The following is a 19,198-nucleotide window of genomic DNA, read 5'->3' as shown; positions in this document are numbered from 1 at the left end:
ATCTCACCTGGAGTCGTGACAAAATCGGTTGGACCCTAGAGGACTGGAAAGCTCAGGCCTGTACAGAGGAGTCCCGATTTTAGTTGGTAAGATCTGATGGTAGGGTTCGAGTATGGCGCACACCCTACGAAGCCATGGAGCCAGGTTGTCAAAAAAGGCACTGTGCAAGCTGGTGGCGGCTCCACAATGTTATGGGCTGTATTCACATGGAATGGACAAGATCATTAATTGGAAATGGCTGTGTTCAGCTACTTGGAGACCACTTGCAGCCATTCGTCGACTTCATGTTCCCAAACAACGGTGGAATTTTTTTATGGAAGACATTGTACCAAGCCATTGAGCCACAATTATTCCCAATTGGTTTGAAGAACATTCTGGACAATTTAGAGAGAATAATTTGGCCATTCAGATCGCCCGACATAAATCGAACATTTATAGGACATTATCGAGAGGTCAGTTCGTGCACAAAATCCGGCATTTGCAACACTTCTACAATTATTGACGACTACAGCGTCAGTAAGTTTCAGTATTTCTGCAGAGGACCTCCAACGGCTTGTTGCGCCCATGCCACGTCGAATTGCTGTACTATGTTGGGCAAAAGGAAGGCCGACACGTTATTAGAAGGTAGCCCATGACTTTTGCTGACACTGTGTATGTGAAATTTTTATTACTGTGGTCTTTGCCTTTCGTTTTAACAAGAGTGATATCTCATTCACAGATAACAGGATCTTGTGAAAGAGCGCCGATAACACTGCTATTTAACGCCGAAACTTTGAATCGATGCATCCATTGAATGAAAAAGGCACAGATCATTTCCGTTTCGAGACAGCTCGTTGGACAGGTGTGCGTAATTACGTGCCTGTATCACCGGCTTCAAATCAACCTATTGTAGAATGATGGAGGATCCTTCATGCTCATGTAGTATGACGTTTGTGGAGAGCGAATATCTCCCCTGCCAAAATAACCGTAGAGTTCGCAGACCGCCGGCCGGGGTGGCCGAGCGGTTCTAGGCGCTGCAGTCTGGAACAGCGTGACCGCTACGGTCGCAGGTTCAAATCCTGCCTCGGGCATGGATCTGTGTGATGTCCTTAGGTTAGTTAGGTTTAAGTAGTTCTAAGTTGTAGGGGACTGATGACCACAGAAGTTAAGTCCCATAGTGCTCAGAGACATTTGAACCAACCAGTTCACAGACCTGGTGCTTACGAAACACAGTTGGCTATCTTCATCCACGAACACCACACTGCCGTAGCCTCCTCAGTCTCAATCAACACATATGTGCACATTAGGTCTTTGTACTGTCATCCTGTTAAGTGTCGTTTTCCCGAATTGAGACGTGATGTGCACGACTGTCACGAGAGAAAGGTAAATTCAGTTTCAATATCGTTTTTTAATTGTATTACTGTTTTTATCATGTCTTACTCGAAATAAGACATTGAGGAACTGATGCGAGCATGCAATTAAAACGATAGTTTCATAGTTTTACAGAGACTGTCGAATTTGAGGTACACGTTTGTGTATATTAGGTTTTAGCTCACAGACTGTTGTGGTACTAAAGCTAAGGCTGATCTCATTGCGAAATTGTAATTTAAAACGTAATTTAAATTAAAGTCTGAATGTTTAGCTGCTGACACTGTAGGATAGGAGCGAAGTTGTTGTGGGTGTAACGGGTACCGAGCTGGATGTGTAATACTTAGATCCTGGGTTCCAATAGTAAAATCTCTAAAAATTTTAATTTTGTTATTAGGTTTACTTTAGTTTCTTTATTCAATTACTTCAACAGTTACCTTTACTTTATTTAATTTTCGCTTCTCAGCTCTGACAGACGATGAAATTATAAAACTACTTGAGACAAGTGACTTGATTTCCTTGCCAGACGAAGATGAGGATTCTGTTGATGAACTTCCAACTCCACCTGAACGAACCGGTGTGCTTGAAGTTAAAGCATGCAATGTGGATGTTGCTCCGGAGGTACCTGCATCTGACAGTGACGCATACAATCCTGGAAAATCAGCTTCATCTTCCCATTGCCTTCCACTAAGATGGAGGCTATCTAAGTAAGCAGTACACTATGTGATTAAAAGTATCCGGACATTCCCCCAAAAACATACATTTTTCATATTATGTAAATTGTGCTGCCAACTACTGCCAGGTACTCCATATCAGCGACCTCATTAGTCATTAGACATCGTGAGAGAGCACAATAGGGTGCCTCCGCGGAACTTACGGACTTTGAACGTGGTCAGGTGCTTGGGTGTCAGTTGTGTCATACGTCTTTATGCGAGATTTCCACACTCCTAAACATCCCTAGGTCCACTGTTTACGATGTGATAATGAATAATCGTACACATGGTCTAGTGGTAGCGTCTTTGATTCATAATCAAAACGTCTTCGGCCCCGGGTTCGATCCCCGCCACTGCCTAAATTTTGGTAAATAATCAGCATTGGCGGCCGAAGACTTCCGGCATAAGAAGTCAGCCTCAATCTGCCAACGGCCTTGTCAAAGAGGGCAGAGGACCGGATAGAGGTTCAGGACACTCTCTTGTCCTAGGGGTGGGAAAGAATCAGCAATGATCAACGACATGAGGATGAAGAAGGCAATGGAAACCACTGCATTAATGACACGTAACGTGTATCCACAGGACATGTGGCCTGTATTTGAAGAAGTGTCATGATGATCTCTCCATTGGCAAAAGATTCCGGAATAGTCCCCCATTCGGATCTCTGGGAGGGGACTGCCAAGGGGGAGGTTACCATGAGAAAAAGATTGAATAATCTAGGAAAGGGTAACGGTATACGAGTCGGGGCGTGGAATGTCAGAAGCTTGAACGTGGTAGGGAAACTAGAAAATCTGAAAAGGGAAATGCAAAGGCTCAATCTAGATATAGTAGGGGTCAGTGAAGTGAAGTGGAAGGAAGACAAGGATTTCTGGTCAGATGAGTATCTGGTAATATCAACAGCAGCAGAAAATGGTATAACAGGCGTAGGATTTGTTATGAATAGGAAGGTAGGGCCGAGGGTGTGTTACTGTGAACAGTTCAGTGACCGGGTTGTTCTAATCAGAATCGACAGCAGAACAACAACGACAACGATAGTTCAGGTATACATCCCGACGTCGCAAGCTGAAGATGAACTGATAGAAAAAGTGTATGAGGATATTGAAAGGGTAATGCAGGGGACGAAAATCTAATAGTAATGGGCGCCTGGAATGCAGTTTTAGGGGAAGGAGTAGAAGAAAAGGTTACAGCAGAATATGGGCTTGGGACAAGGAATGAAAGAGGAGAAAGACTAATTGAGTTCTGTAACAAGTTTCAGCTAGTAATAGCGAATACCCTGTTCAAGAATCACAACAGGAGGAGGTATACTTGGAAAAGGCGGGGAGATACGGGAAGATTTCAATTAGATTACATCATGGTCAGACAGAGATTCCGAAATCAGATACTGGAATGTAAGGCGTACCCATGAGCAGATATAAACTCAGATCACAATATAGTAGTGATGAAGAGTAGGCTGAAGTTCAAAACATTAGTCAGGAAGAATCAATACGCAAAGAAGTGGGATACGGAAGCACTAAGGAATGACGAGATACGTTTGAAGTTCTCTAACGCTATAGATACAGCAATAAGGAATAGCGCAGTAGGCAGTACAGTTGAAGAGGAATGGACATCTCTAAAAAGGGCCATCACAGAAGTTGGGAAGGAAAAAATAGGTACAAAGATGATAGCTGCGAAGAAACCATGGGTAACAGAAGAAATACTTCAGTTGATTGATGAAAGGAGGAACTACAAACATGTTCCGGGAAAATCAGGAATACAGAAATACAAGTCGCTGAGGAATGAAATAAATAGGAAGTGCAGGGAAGCTAAGACGAAATGGCTGCAGGAAAAGTGTGAAGACATCGAAAAAGATATGATTGTCGGAAGGACAGACTCAGCATACAGGAAAGTCAAAACAACCTTTGGTGACATTAAAAGCAACGGTGGTAACATTAAGAGTGCAACGGGAATTCCACTGTTAAATGCAGAAGAGAGAGCAGATAGGTGGAAAAAATACATTGAAAGCCTCTATGAGGGTGAAGATTTGTCTGATGTGATAGAAGAAGAAACAGCAGTCGATTTAGAAGAGATAGGGGATCCAGTATTAGAATCGGAATTTGAAAGAGCTTTGGAGGACTTACGGTCAAATAAGGCAGAAGGGATAGATAACATTGCATCAGAATTTCTAAAATCAGTGGAGGAAGTGGCAACAAAACGACTATTCATGTTGGTGAGTAGAATATATGAGTCTGGCGATATACCATCTGACTTTCGGAAAAGCATCATCCACACAATTCCGAAGACGGCAAGAGCTGACAAGTGCGAGAATTATCGCACAGCATGCATCGAAGCTGCTTACAAGGATAATATACAGAAGAATGGAAAAGAAAATTGAGAATGCGCTAGGTGACGATCAGTTTGGCTTTAGGAAAAGTAAAGGGGTGAGAGAGGCAATTCTGACATTACGGCTAATAATGGAAGCAAGGCTAAAGGAAAATCAAGACACTTCCATAGGATTTGTCGACCTGGAAACAGCGTTCGACAATACAAAATGGTGCAAGCTGTTCGAGATTCTGAAAAAAGTAGGGGTAAGCTATAGGGAGAGACGGGTCATATACAATATGTACAACAACCAAGAGGGAATAATAAGAGTGGACGATTTAGAGCGAAGTGCTCGTATTAAGAAGGGTGTAAGACAAGGCTGTAGCCTTTCGCCCCTACTCTTCAATCTGTACATCGAGGAAGCAATGATGGAAATAAAAGAAAGGTTCAGAAGTGGAATCAAAATACAAAGTGAAAGGATATCAATGATACGATTCGCTGATGACATTGCTATCCTGAGTGAAATTGAAGAAGAATTAAATGATCTGCAGAACGGAATGAACAGTCTAATGAGTACACAGTATGGTTTGAGAGTAAATCGGAGAAAGACGAAGGTAATGAGAAGTAGTAGAAATGAGAACACCGAGAAACTTAACATCAGGATTGATGGTCACGAAGTCAATGAAGTAAGGAATTCTGCTACCTAGGCACTAAAATAACCAATGACGGAGCAAGGAGGACATCAAAAGCAGACTCGCTATGGCAAAAAAGGCATTTCTGGCCAAGAGATGTCTACTAATATCAAATACCGGCCTTAATTTGAGGATGAAATTTCTGACGATGTACGTCTGGAGTACAGCATTGTATGGTAGTGAAACATGGACTGTGGGAAAACCGGAACAGAAGAGAATCGAAGCATTTGAGATGTGGAGCTACAGACGAATGTTGAAAATTAGGTGGACTGATAAGGTAAGAAATGAGGAGGTTCTACGCAGAATCGGAGAGGAAAGGAATATGTGGAAAACACTGATAAGGAGAAGGGACAGGATGGTAGGACATCTGCTAAGACATGAGGGAATGACTTCCATGGTACTAGAGGGAGCTGGAGAGGGCAAAAACTGTAGAGGAAGACAGAGATTGGAATACGTCAAGCAAATAATTGAGGACGTAGGTTGCAAGTGCTACTCTGAGATGAAGAGGTTAGCACAGGAAAGGAATTCGTAGCGGGCCCCATCAAACCAGCCAGTAGACTGATGACCAAAAAAAAAAAAAAAAATACGAAGTGGAAAAGTGAAGGGCCTGGTACAGCACAAAAGCGTACAGGCCGACCTCATCTGTGACTGACAGAGACCGTCGACAGTTGAAGAGGGTTGTAAGATGTAATAAGCAGATATCCATCCAGTCCATCCGACAGCAATTCCAAACTACTTCAGGATTAAAATGGCTCTGAGCACTATGCGACTTAACTTCTGAGGTCATCAGTCGCCTAGAACTTAGAACTAATTAAACCTAACTAACCTAAGGACATCACACACATCCATGCCCGAGGCAGGATTCGAACCTGCGACCATAGCGGTCGCTCGGTTCCAGACTGTAGCGCCTAGAACCGCACGGCCACTCCGGCCGGCCATCAGGATTCATTGCAAGTAATACGACAGTTAGGCTGGAAGTGAGAAAAGTTGGATTTCCTTGTCGAGCGGCTGCTCATAAGCCATACATCTCGCCGGTAAATGCCAAACGACGCCTCGTTCTGTCTAAGGAGCGTAAACATTTGACGATTGGAGAACGTGGTGTGGAGTGAAGAATAACGGTACACAAAGTGGCGACTCGATGGTTGGATGTGGGTATGGCGAATTCCCGGTGAATGTCATCTGCCAGCGTCTGTAGTGCCAACATTAAATTTCGGAGGCGTTGGTGTTATGGTGTCGTCGTGTTTTTTATGAAGGAGGCTTGCACCCCTTGTTGTTTTGCATGGCACTATCACAGCACAGGCCTACATTAATGTTTTAAGCACCTTTTTGCTTCCCACTCTTGAAGAGCAATTCTGGATGGCAGTGGCATCTTTCAACACGATCGACCACCTGTTCATAATGAACGGTCTGTGGAGGAGTGGTTACACGACAATAACATCCCTGTAATCGACTGGGCTGTACAGAGTCCTGACCTTAATCCTACATAACACCTCTGGGATGTTTTGGAACGCCGACTTCGTACCAGGCCTCACCGACCGACATCGACACCTCTCCTCAGTGCAGCACTCCACGAAGAATGGGTTGCCATTCCCTAAGATGCCTTCCAGCACGTGATTGAACATGTGCCTGCAAGAGTAGTAGCTGTCATCAAGGCTAAGGTTGGGCCAACACGATATTGAATTCCAGCATTACCGACGGAGGGCCCACTAACGTCTAAGTCATTTTCAGCCAGGTGTCAGGATACTTTTGATCACATAGTGTACATTGTTGTAGTTCTGTGTGTCATCTGACCGATTTAGTTCAGTATTTTTCAATGGTACTATTTGTTTGCAGGATGTGTAATCGATAGCCTTCTGACGACAACTTCGAAGAACAGACAGATGGTGAACTGAGAAAACCTTCACAGTTTTTCTTCGAGTACTTCGATAAAAATTTCTGGAAAAACGTTGCAAACAAACTAATTTAGGTCATTGCCAAAAGAACTCAAAAAACTTGATACAAATACTAATGAAATTTTGCCCCTTGTCGGCACCGAGATATTGATGGGCGCATTGAAATTGCCCCAGCCAAGGCTTTACTGGAATATGCAACTTGATATTCCACTTCTATCATCAACCATGACAAGAGGTAGATACTACAAATTACGGAATAATCTGCATTTTGTAATAATTTGGAAGAACATGACGCAAATGACAAACTCTGGAAGGCTAGACGTGTAACTGAAGCTTTTAGAAATAAATGTATTAGTTTGCCCAGGTCTCAACACCTGTCTGTGGATGAACAGATGATTTCATTCACGGGGAGATGTAATATGCAAACATATGTACCTTCCAAACTTAATCCAGTTTTATTTTGGCGTCACCAGATAGACTTGTCCTTGATTTTGCTATATACACTGGCAAAGGAACAATTCCTGAAAGCGATCAAGAAGATCATGGCCTGAGAGAGGTTGTACTCAAACTACTGGCTAGAACTGTATCCAATGATTACAGTCATGTTATTTACAGAGACAGATTTTTCACCAGTTCAAAATCTGTTCAGCTTTTACAGGAATCTATTTCAGGCAGGAGCTGAGATGGCCAATAGAATAAAACAAGTAGCTGCTAAGTTCAAGAGAGATCAGGAGCTACAGCGGGGCAATGGGATGAGTGCATAAGGGAGGGGCAGGAAGTTTGTGCCCTCCGATGGAAGGACAATAAATCTGTCACTTTGTTATCCTCGTGCATAGAGAGCGAAGCAGATGGTACCTGGAAACGACGGTGTAATACAGGAAAAGCAAAGGTTAGTGTCAAACAACCAGCCATCATTAAAGTCATAATTGCAATATGGGTGGCATTAATCTTTACCACACTATAGGTCAAACATCAGGACAAGAAAGTGGACTGTCGGAGTATTCAACCACTCCATTTATTTAACCATAATTAATTCATGGATTATGTACAAAAGGTGTTGTCAAAAAGAAGTATACCAAAACAAAAGCGAATGTCTCTCATTAACTTCAGCACTCACTTGACCCAAGACTTGGTAAAGTCTTCAAAAATTGTAGACTCACTGGAACTGTCGAAAGACATTTCGCCGAGTGTGACACAGGATATGTCAGCAGTTCTGATGAAGATGAGCAACATCAGCCCAAAAAACTAAGACGAATTCTACCAAAGCCAACTAGAGAAAGCATATGTGACAGGGTTCACCACCTTCCTGAATATGTTGAGAGTAGGTTTGCCTCGAGGCGTCTGTCACCAGGGTGTAAGTCACGTTCTCGCAAAATGTGTAAAAAGTGCAAAATTTATTTGTGCGTATTGAAAAACATTTGTTTTGCTAAATTCAATAAACATGAGAAGTAATGTGTTCATAAAATGTAATGTGTGCATAAAAATGAAAAGTAATTTGTACATTTTTCATTTTAAGTAAAAATATGAAAATATTATGAGATCGACATTTTTTTCTCTGTTGAGACCCAATGTACACATATGTGTACATTCAGTTATCCAAATATTACATAAAATAAAATTTCAAAATTTGTTTTTTGTGCTACTTTGAGATCAACTGCACCAAAAAAAAGCAATTGAAACATTTTTCATTCTTTGTTTATCTTCGAGACTGTAGAGGGTAGACGAAGGCGCACAGATTGGCGCCGTGTTTCAAGACTTCAGGAAGGCATTTCATACAGTTCCTCACTTTAATGTAATTAACAAAATACTAGCTAACCGACTATCGGACCAGGTTTCTTGGATACATATCTTTCCTATAGATAGGATTCTACGTATTTTTCTTGGAGAAAGAAAACCGACAAATGTAAAAGTAATTTCGAGGAGATCCCAAGGTAGGATCATAGGGTGCTGCTATAAAAATTAATATTGATATGGTGGATAATGTAGGAGGCTTCGAAACGCGGTTCGCGGAGGATGCTGTTGCCTATAGGAAGAAGTAGAGGATCGACGATCGATGCAGGACTTTAAGATGTCCTTGATCGTAAATAAATGTAGCGAGCTCCTCATAAAAGGCAAAAAGATACACTAATGTTCTATTACACTATTTTGGATTAGCCACTGAGAATAACTACCTTAAAATTCCTCCAGAGCTTCCTAAAGTAGAGTGACCGCATAGAAAAATAGAAGGAAATCAAATGCCAGGGTGTGTGGCGGTAGGGCACTATTCGCGCCAAAGTCATATTCCCCCCCCACTCTGTTCCACTCGCGGATCGTGCGAGGGTAAAACGACTGTCTGAACGCCACAGTACGAGCTCTAATTTCCCTTATCTTTGAATGGTGATAGTTGTGCTATATGAAAGTTGGTGGTATTAATATATGCTCTACATCCTCGGCGAGGATCGCATTTTGGAATTTAGTGAGCGGCCCCTTCCATTCAGCGCGTCGTCTGTCTGTGTGTCCCACTTCAAACTTTCTATGAGATTCGTAACGCACTCGCGATGGCTAAATGTACCAGTCATGAACCTTCTCAATCTCTTGAATCGGACCCAAGTGGTAAAGGTCCCATACGGACGAACCATACTCTAAGACAGGACGAACTAAAGTATTTTAAGCAATTTGCTTTGTTGAAGGACTGCATCGCTTCCGGATTCTACCTATAAACCGCAATCTGGAGTTCGCCTTACCAGGTATGTGTGTAATCTGATCGTTCCATTTGAGATCATTTCGAATAGTCACATCCAGATACTTGACGGATGTTACTGGTTCCAAAGACTGGGCACTTGTCTTGTAGATTAACGGGGATTTTCGCTTTCATATACGCAGTAGGTTACACTTATTAATACTGAGAGATAACTGCCATTCATTACACCACGCATATATTTTCTGCAAATCCTCATTGATTTGTTTACAACTTTCATGTGATACTACTCTCCTATAGACTACAGCATCATCGGCAAAGAGTCTAATGCCGCTGTAAATACCATCAACCGGATCATTTATGTAAATCGCAAAAAGCAGCGGACCTGTTACGCTGGCCTGGGGCACATCTGATGTTATGCTTGTTTCCGTTGAAGTCACTCCATTCAGGACGACATATTGCTCTCTGTCTGTTAGAAAACTTTCTATCCAACCGCATATGTAATTGGATAGACCGTAAGCGCGCACTTTTTGGAGGAAGCGACAGTGCGGAAATGAGTCGAACGCCTTTCGAAAGTCGAGAAAGGTGGCATCAACCTGGGAGCCGGTATCTAGAGCCTGTTGTATGTCATGCACAAAGAGGGCCAGCTGTGTCTTGCATGACCGCTGTTTCCTAAAACCGTGCTGGTTTCTGCAGATGAGCTTCTCAGAGTCTATAAAGGTCATTATGTCTGAACACAAAATATGTTCCATGATTTTACAACAAATCGCTGTCAGTGAAATTGCCCGGCAATTATGTGCACCCGATATTCTACACTTTTTATAGAGTACTAAGACCTAGGCCTTCTTCCAGTCCCGTGGAACTTTGCGCTGTTCCAATGATCTCTGACAGATGATGGATAAGAAGGTGCTGTATTTGTAGCATAGTCAACAAAAAATCTTACGGGGATACCGTCTGGGCCAGAGGTCTTCCTGGCGTCCAAGGATCTTAACTGATTTGCAATCCCAGATACACTAAACACCATGTCAGCCATCCTTGCGTTTGTTGGATAATTAAAAGGGGGAATGGTGCTGCAGGCCTCTACCGTAAACGAGTTTTTGAAAGATAGGTTTAGAATTTCGGCCTTGCGTCTATTATTATTCGTTACTTTACCCGTACTGTCAGCAAGAGAAGGTATTGAATATTTCCAGCGTTCATAGATTTTACATACGACCAAAATTTTTGGGGTTATTTTTAGCATCTGCAGATAAAATATTGCTTTCAAACTCGTTAAAAGGATGTCTCATTGATCTTTTGACAGCTGCTGAAACTAATAATCAGGTTCGAACCTCGCAACGCTCACCTTTCGAATAAAAAGCATAAACCAACGGCGCTCGAAGACTTCCAGCATAGGAAGTTACAGTCATTCAGACTACGGCCTGCCGAAGACGGTGGAGGAGGGGGGCAGAAGTTTAGGACACTCTTTTGCCCTTGCGGTGGGAAAGAATCAGCCTGAGGATGCGGAAGGGAATGGAAAATATAATGTATATCATCAGGACATGCGGCCTCTCATTGAAAAACGTCATGACGAACTCTTCATTGGTATAATATTCATGATCTATTCCTCATTCGGATCTGTAGAACTGGACTGCCAAGAGGGACGCTGACATGAGAAATAAATAAAATGACCAATGAAGGGATAACATTCTACGAGTCGGAACATGGAATGTAAGAAGTTTGAGCGTGTAGGGAAGCTAGAAAGTCTCCAAAGGGAAATGTTAAGGCTCAATCTAGATATAGTCTGGTGAGTAAAGTGGAAAATTATTTACGGATTTATGGTCAGATGAGTGTAGAGTAGTATCAACAGCAGCAGAAAATGGTATAACGAGAGGAGGGTTCGTTATGAATAGGAAGATACAACAGAGAGTGAGTTACTACGAACAGTTCAGTGATAGGATAGTTCTCATCAGAATCGTTAGCAAACCAGTACCGACAACGATAGTTCAGCTATACGTGGCGATGATGATGATGTTTGGTTTGTGGACACTGAACTGCACGGTCATCAGCGCCCGTACAAAGTCCCAGATTTTACACAGCCCAGTTTTCACACAGTCGACTCTAGCCACTGTCACGAATGATGATGGTGATGAATTGATGAGGACAACACATACAATAAGTCCCCCGGCAGAGAGAATCCCCAACCCGGCCGTTAATCGAACCCGGGACCCCGTGATCCAGAGGCAGTAACGCTAGCCACTAGACCATGAGCTGCGGACATACATGCCGACGTCGCAAGTTGAAGGTGAAGAGGTATAGAAAGGGTAATACAGTACATAAAGGGAGATGAAAACCTAATAGTCGCGAGGCAGTCGAATGCGGTTGTAGGAGGAAGGAGAAGAAGCAAGAGTTACAGAGAGAATATTGCCTCCGTACGACTAAAGAGAAAGACTAATAGAGTTCTGCAGTACATTTCAACAAGTAATAGCCAATACTCTGTTGAAGAACCACAAGCGGAGGGGGTGTACTTGGAAAGGGCCGGGAGATACGGTAAGCTTTCCGTGGTCAGACAGAGATTCCGAAATCAGATACTCGACTGTAAGACGTACCCAGAAGCAGATACAGTCTCAGGTCTCAGTTTTGTAATAATGAAAGTAAGCTGAAGATTAAGAGATCAGTCAGGAATAATCAATGGTCAAAGAAGTGGGTGACGGAAGTACTAATGAATCAAGATAGACGCTTGAAGCTCTCTACGGCTATAGATACTGCGCAAAGGATAGCTCAGTTGGCAGCTCAGTTGAAGAGGAATGGACACTTCTAAAAAGGACAGTCACAGAAAATGGAAAGAAAGACATTGGCACAAAGATGGTAACCGCGAAGAAATCGTGGGTAACAGAAGTAATACTTCCGTTAATCGTTGTAAGACGGAGGTACGAAATTGTTCATGGGAATTTAGGAACGCAGAAATACAAGTCACTTAGGAACGAAGTTGAATAAATGAAAAGAGAAATGAATGACGGAAGGATCGACTCAGGATATAAAAAGGTCAAAGCAACCTTCGGTGAAATTAAAAGCAAAGATGCCAACATTAAGGCTGCAATGGTAATACCACTGTTAAATGCACAGGAGAGAGCGGATAGGTGGAAAAATTACATTGAAAGCTTCTATGCGGGGAAAGACGTGATGACGTGATGACATGATGGGAAAAGAAACAGGAGTTGATATAGAAGAGATGTGGGATCCAGTATCAGAATTAAACTTAAAAGAGCTTTGGAAGACTTAAGAACAAATAAGGTAGAAGAGACAGTTACCAGTCCTTCAGAATTTCTAAAATCATTTGGGGGGGGGGGGGAGAGGGGGAGGGGCAACAAAACCACTACTGACGTTCGTGTGTAGAACATATATGAGTCAGCGAAATAGCATCTGATTTTTCAAGAAACATCATTCACACAATCCCGAAGATTGCATGAGCCGATAAATGCGAGAATTGTCTTATTAAAGATTAACAGCTCATGCATCCAAGTTTCTGTCAAGAATAGAATAGTATACAGAAGAATCAGAAAGGAAACTGAGGATGTGTTGATGACGATGTTTGGATTTAGGAAAGGTAAGGGCACCAGAGATGCAATTCTGACGGTGCACTTAATAATGGAAACAAGAGTGAAGAAAGTCAAGTCATGTTCATAATTTTGTCGACATGAGAAAAGCGTCCGACAGTGTGATGTGGTAGAAGATGTTGGAATTTCTGAAATAAATAGGGGTACAAGAGCCAAGACGGGACAATCAGAGTGGAAGACCATGAACGAAGTGATATTAAAAAGGGTATAATACGTGGATGTAGTCTTTCACCCCTACTGTTTAATCGAATAAGCAAGTACGGAAATAAAAGAAAGGTACAAGAGTGGAATTAAGGCGGAAGGATTTGAACGTTAAGATTCACTGATGACATCGCTATTCTTAGTGAAAGTGAGGAAGAAGTACAGAATCTGCTGACTGAAATAAACAGTTTAATGAGTACAGAATATGGATTGAGAGGAAATCGAAAGGAGACAAAAATAAGCTGAAGTTGCGGGAATGAGACCAGTGCCAAAATTAACTTCAGGACTGGTGATCACGAAGTAGATGAATTTAAGGAATTCTGCTACCTAAGCAGCAAAATAACAAATGACGGACAGAGCAAGGATAACATAAATACCACGCTGTCACTGGCAAGAAGGGCATTTCTGACCAAGAGAAGTCTACTAGTATCAAACATAGGCCTTAGTTTAAGGAAGAAATTTCTGAGAATGTACGTTTGGAGCTCAGCATTGTATGATAGTGGAACATGAACTATGGGAAAACCGGAGCAAAGAAGAATCGAGGCATTTCAAACTTGATGCTACAGGAGAACCTTGAAAATTAGGTGGACTAAAAAGGTATGCAGTGCGGAGGTTCTCTGTAGAATCGGCAGGGAAATGAATATTAAGGAAAACAGTGACAAGAAGAAGGGAAGGAAAGACAGGACATCTGTTGAGACACCATAGAACATCTTCCATTGTACTTGAGGGAATTAATCATGAAGGGAACGGGATTGGGAGGAAAAATGAACAGTGGTGTCAGAAATAATCGGACTTGTGAATTGCGGAGGGCAGATACAGCTGTCGATGTAGAATTCCGTTGCGACTGAATTACTTTAACCCCCATATTTTACTTTAACCACATATGTAACGAAAGGAAATCTAAATTGTTCAAATGGTTCAAATGGCTCCAAGCACTATGGGACTTAACATCTGAGGTCATCAGTCCTCTACAGCTTAGAACTACTTAAACCTAACTAACCTAAGGGCATCACACACATCCATGCCCGAGGCAGGATTCGAACCTGCGACCGTAGCGGTCGCGCGGTTCCAGACTGAAGCGCCTAGAACCGCTCTGCCACAACGGCCGGCCTCTAAATTGTTATACCGGATCGTAAAGTCAGTGAGGAAGTCAGAGAGAGAATTTGGTGAATGTCTGTATCAGTCAAGGAGATCGTCTAGAATATCCCACACCTGCGTGAGGGTCCTAATAAGCCAGGCCAACACAACCTATTTTAATGCTGATAACTTGTAGAGAGTGACCGTCGACAAGTAGAAAGTGCATGAAACGCATTTATTTTATCTGGCACGAACAGTGACCTGACGCACTCTCTTCCTCTATAGAGATACGTCAGATAGTTCACTTTCGAGTGTGCTTAGTACATCAGCAGGACAAAGTAATAATAAGAAGAATAAGAATAATGGTAACAGTAATAGGAAAGGAGGAGCATGTGAGACTATGCAAAATGAAACCATTGGACAACTTTCCACTACGCTTTGTTTGACTGCCCCCCGTGACTTCGTCAGGAGATTTAGGTTTTTCACTTCTCCGCCGGTTCGCCAATTACCAGCATAGTACGTTACAACCAGACCATCGCAGCCACAAAACATACTCAGCATTACCATACCTCATGACAACTGCGTTTTCGCCTTTTTCGGCGTTGATGAATCTCCATGTTTCCAATGCTTTCTTTGCTCCTTCGTTTGGAAGTCATAGCAATACAAAGATTGTTGATTCCTGACATTTACTGTGAGCCGGGCGTAGCAGCTCCATGCGCCTATCTGAACCAATAACGTGATGCGATTTTGTAAACGTCTTTATGGCAAAGCCTCAGTGTCATCATACCACTGTAGACGGCTACTGTTTTCGCCTGCAGCCGTTAGCGCTTCGCAGGTGAATACCGGCAATAGCGCTGCGAGCTGTCAGGAAACTTCTTACGCCGTCTACACCATAGCACTCGTTCATGGTGATTAAGAGGCTAAGGAATTCATATGGGTTTGCCGGACACAGCTGCAACTTTTTGACACATTCCACCTGAATTCCAAAAGGAATTTTGATTTCACCAGTACAATTACAACAGAATACTTCGCACGACAAGCATGCAAAAATAGTTACTTTGTTAGATTTTGATTGAATATTAGACTTAACACAAAATTTTTGCAACTGCTCTTGATTAAAGTAATTGCTCTTGATTAAAGTAACACATAAAAATTGTTTGAGGTTTTCTAAGGCTTTGTTTTTATCAACAGCGATAAAATAATACTTTATTCTTCAACCATCTCACAGCAGACTTTTTTTTATCTCCCAGACTTTATCACCGTCAGCCATTCGTCATCATTATTGGATAACTGCCTAATCTAGTCCTTTCCGTGCATTATGTATGACCTTCTGCAAACCAGGTCCATATGGTTCAGTCACATATAATCTGGAATGGGTCTGACCCTAAAAAAATACTAACTTCATAAAAACTGCCAAAAATTAATTTTTTCAAAATATAAAGATAAAATATAAATGTAATGTATAAAATGGAAGAAAGAAATCCCCCTCTATCCACCCTGCACCCTCACATCTATAGCCTGCCCCACTCTCAGCTTCTACATTTCCAACCAGCGAGGTGTCGCAGTGGTTAGTACACAGGACTCGCATTAGCGAGGACAACGGTTAAGATTATCGTCTGGGCATCCACTTTGAAATGTCCGGGATTTTGTTAAATCGCTCGCAGAAAAGGTCGAGGTTGTTCCTTTGGAATATCACGGCCGATTTCGTTCCCCATGCTTGAAACTAATAATCTAGAGGTCGGTGGGACCTTAAACCTTAACATTCCTCCCTTCCTTCCATGTTTACTTCCCCCTGCCAATCCTGCAGAAGGAGAAAAAAGCCACGTCATGTTGCAAAAGAAGAAGATACATATAGCTAACAAGTGTTTGTTGATCCAAACACTCTTTATCTGGATCACGTATTTTTCACATCGATTACAGGAGCGATCCTTGGCTTTACTTTCCGATCACAGCTGACTAACGTCGATATTTATCTCTGCTACATGGACAGTAATTACGTTTTTCTCGTGGTCTTTGAAGTCGGTAGCTCGGCCATGGAACGTCTACACTGTGGTCACGCTTTGAAATCAGGTAGAATTCTAAATGAAGGAGGAGAAGCAGTTGTACAGAGGCAGTCGCTCAGTTGTGGTGAGACATGGGCGGTTCTAAGTTGTCTCGCCGAGTAGTGCAGTGAACGTTCCTGTCAGTCAGTCGGTGCTGAGCATTTTTACGTATGAAGTGTCTGTTATTGTGAGTTTGTGCAGGCAGCCGACACTGGCCGGAAGTTGCCTTTTGAGAGTTGCTAGTATCAGACAAGCTGCAGTCTGAAAATTCTGCTGTCACTCTGTATAATATTGGAAATAGTATTCTGAGTGGCTAAACTATTGTTTCTTGAACGAGTCAGCTCTATTTTTTGAACTGATTACGACCAGCACATGTCGCTGCTCTCTTTTCATTCTGATCATTGTTAGGGGGGTTCTTGTTTTCCTCATTGTTTGATGTTGTATGCAGAGGCGCTGTGACTGGTTACGTTTTCCTACGAACCGTGTAGCAGAGTGACGATGACACCGAGATCAACTCACAGCATTTTGATTACGTTCGCATCCCATGTTTAATAAACAGTTTGGTAATAGTTCAGATTTTTAAAAAAATTGTCTGTATGAATGTATCAGAATGGAGTGGAGCGAGTTCATCAGTGGATGTGTTTCCGTTCCTGATTACACTGGCTGTAACAGCTCCACTGATGAATTCACCTCCTTTCCAGAGCACACTGTTGGTGCTGTGGGCTGTTTATTTACCCTATTTTCTGTATTTTACGATCCAGTGTAGTTCCCTTGTTTCATAAGTGGAATGTATTCCCGTTATATATTTTTGCTATTGATAAACGCTAACATTATTTACAGAGCGTATGTAAAAATATTGTGATATATGGTCATTATGTTGTTTTCCCACGGTGTACTGGTTGTACAGTTGTGCAGATTGCCATAATAATCGAATGAAAGTATGTGCTTCCAGAGATCTTTTCAAGTCTCAAACATCTATTATATATATATATATATATATATATATATATATATATATATACAGTTGCACATATTTTTGGGAGCTATCTGATCTTTGGCGAACAAGAATATTAGATGGCAAAGATCGAGTGTTGTAATATTTTTATTTTTATTTTACTTACTCAATGACCGGTTTCGACAGATTCTAATATTCTTGTTCGCCAAACATCAGATAGCTCCCAAAAATATGTGCAACTAACATATATTTGCAGTCAGCTATTTAATTGTGCTGACAGGAAACAATGTAGATCTCGTAACTAAATAATATGATGAGGCTTAGGCATAATACACTTGTAAACAAAACAAACTTTCAGTGATAAAAGACGGAATTTTTCTTATCTGTGTAATAAACTTAACTAAAGCAGCAACTAAGGAAGAATGGCTGCGGTTATTAACCGTATTACTGTAAAGCAGTGAAAAAGTCTGAAAATGTGGTCATTTATGTTTTTTGGGATACTAAATGCGAATTTCAAATTCATCACGTTGAATTTTCCTTGGAAACATTAAAAAATTTGCTTTCTTACACTTTTTTTCCTTCTAACTTGAAAACGATGCCGTTTGCGTGTAAGTATACCTTACCTGTATGAGCAAGATCACATTCGTGCAGTTTTGGTCCTATGTTTTCGTTTGTCCGGTGTATCTTTTAGGAGCTAGCGTGAATCAAAATATTGAGCAGGAATTTGTTGTTTGCTATCTGCGTCCTTTCTTTTGTTTCTTGTGTTCTCACTCGTGCCCTTCGCTTTCAAGCTGTTTCTCCTCTCTATTTGCGTGTCAGCCTTTGTTTCCAAACGCCTCATTGTACCTGCACATCGGGCGCTCCCGTTTTGCTCCATCAGATTTCTCCCACTACCGTAGCAACATTGTTTTCGCGAGGTATCGTCAGTCAGTCGTGTTCTTTCGTTCAGTGCGTTTTATGCATTCATTGTTTTGAAGAAAAAGTGGTAGTGCTTTGAAGGTCCACAGTGCGCTGGAGGGTATATTTGCAGCGACGGAACTGAAACATTAAGGCACTGGCATCGAGAAGGACGGAAACGCAACTCAATGGCAGAACAGCAATATCACTTCACGAAGTACAACGGAGACGAAATTTCAATTGGAACGTTGATTTTCTACCCATGTCAAACGTATTCGTCCGACAAGGAGGTCAGGTCTAGCAGTTAATGTTTATCAGTGTCTGCTTTTGCTGTCAAAACCATTTCATTTTTTGTGTGGATCGGCGATAACATTACAGTTCCAGGAGGATCAAACTTCATTTCCCAACACTAAACGCAATTTGTTGTGCAGTATTTGGAAAATAATAATGTGGGAAAATGTACTGAAACTATTTGACAAATTCAATCATGAATTTGTACAAGCCGTAAATCAACGTTTTCTGCCTGTTTCAGACTTAATACCAGCAGATGCATCTGACTGAAGGTAAAACTCTCCAGTTTCTTAGAATCTGTGGAAGCTAACACATACGCCAACAACATGCTAGTTGTATGGCCGAAATGTGCAGGTCAGAAAATCGTATCGGATCCCTGGTACCAACAGAACTCTCATTCAAAGAAAGAGCAACGCCTTTAATCAGTTAAGACGACAGCTGTGGTAGTTAAAGGCATATTTTTCTAGGCTTTTATTTTTTTAATGATTACCACCACCAGATCAATTTCTATAAAGACAGAGGGACC

The sequence above is a fragment of the Schistocerca cancellata genome, chromosome 2 (assembly GCF_023864275.1).
Source record: "Schistocerca cancellata isolate TAMUIC-IGC-003103 chromosome 2, iqSchCanc2.1, whole genome shotgun sequence".
Taxonomy (NCBI): Eukaryota; Metazoa; Arthropoda; class Insecta; order Orthoptera; family Acrididae; genus Schistocerca; species Schistocerca cancellata.
This window is presented reverse-complemented; position numbering follows the sequence as displayed.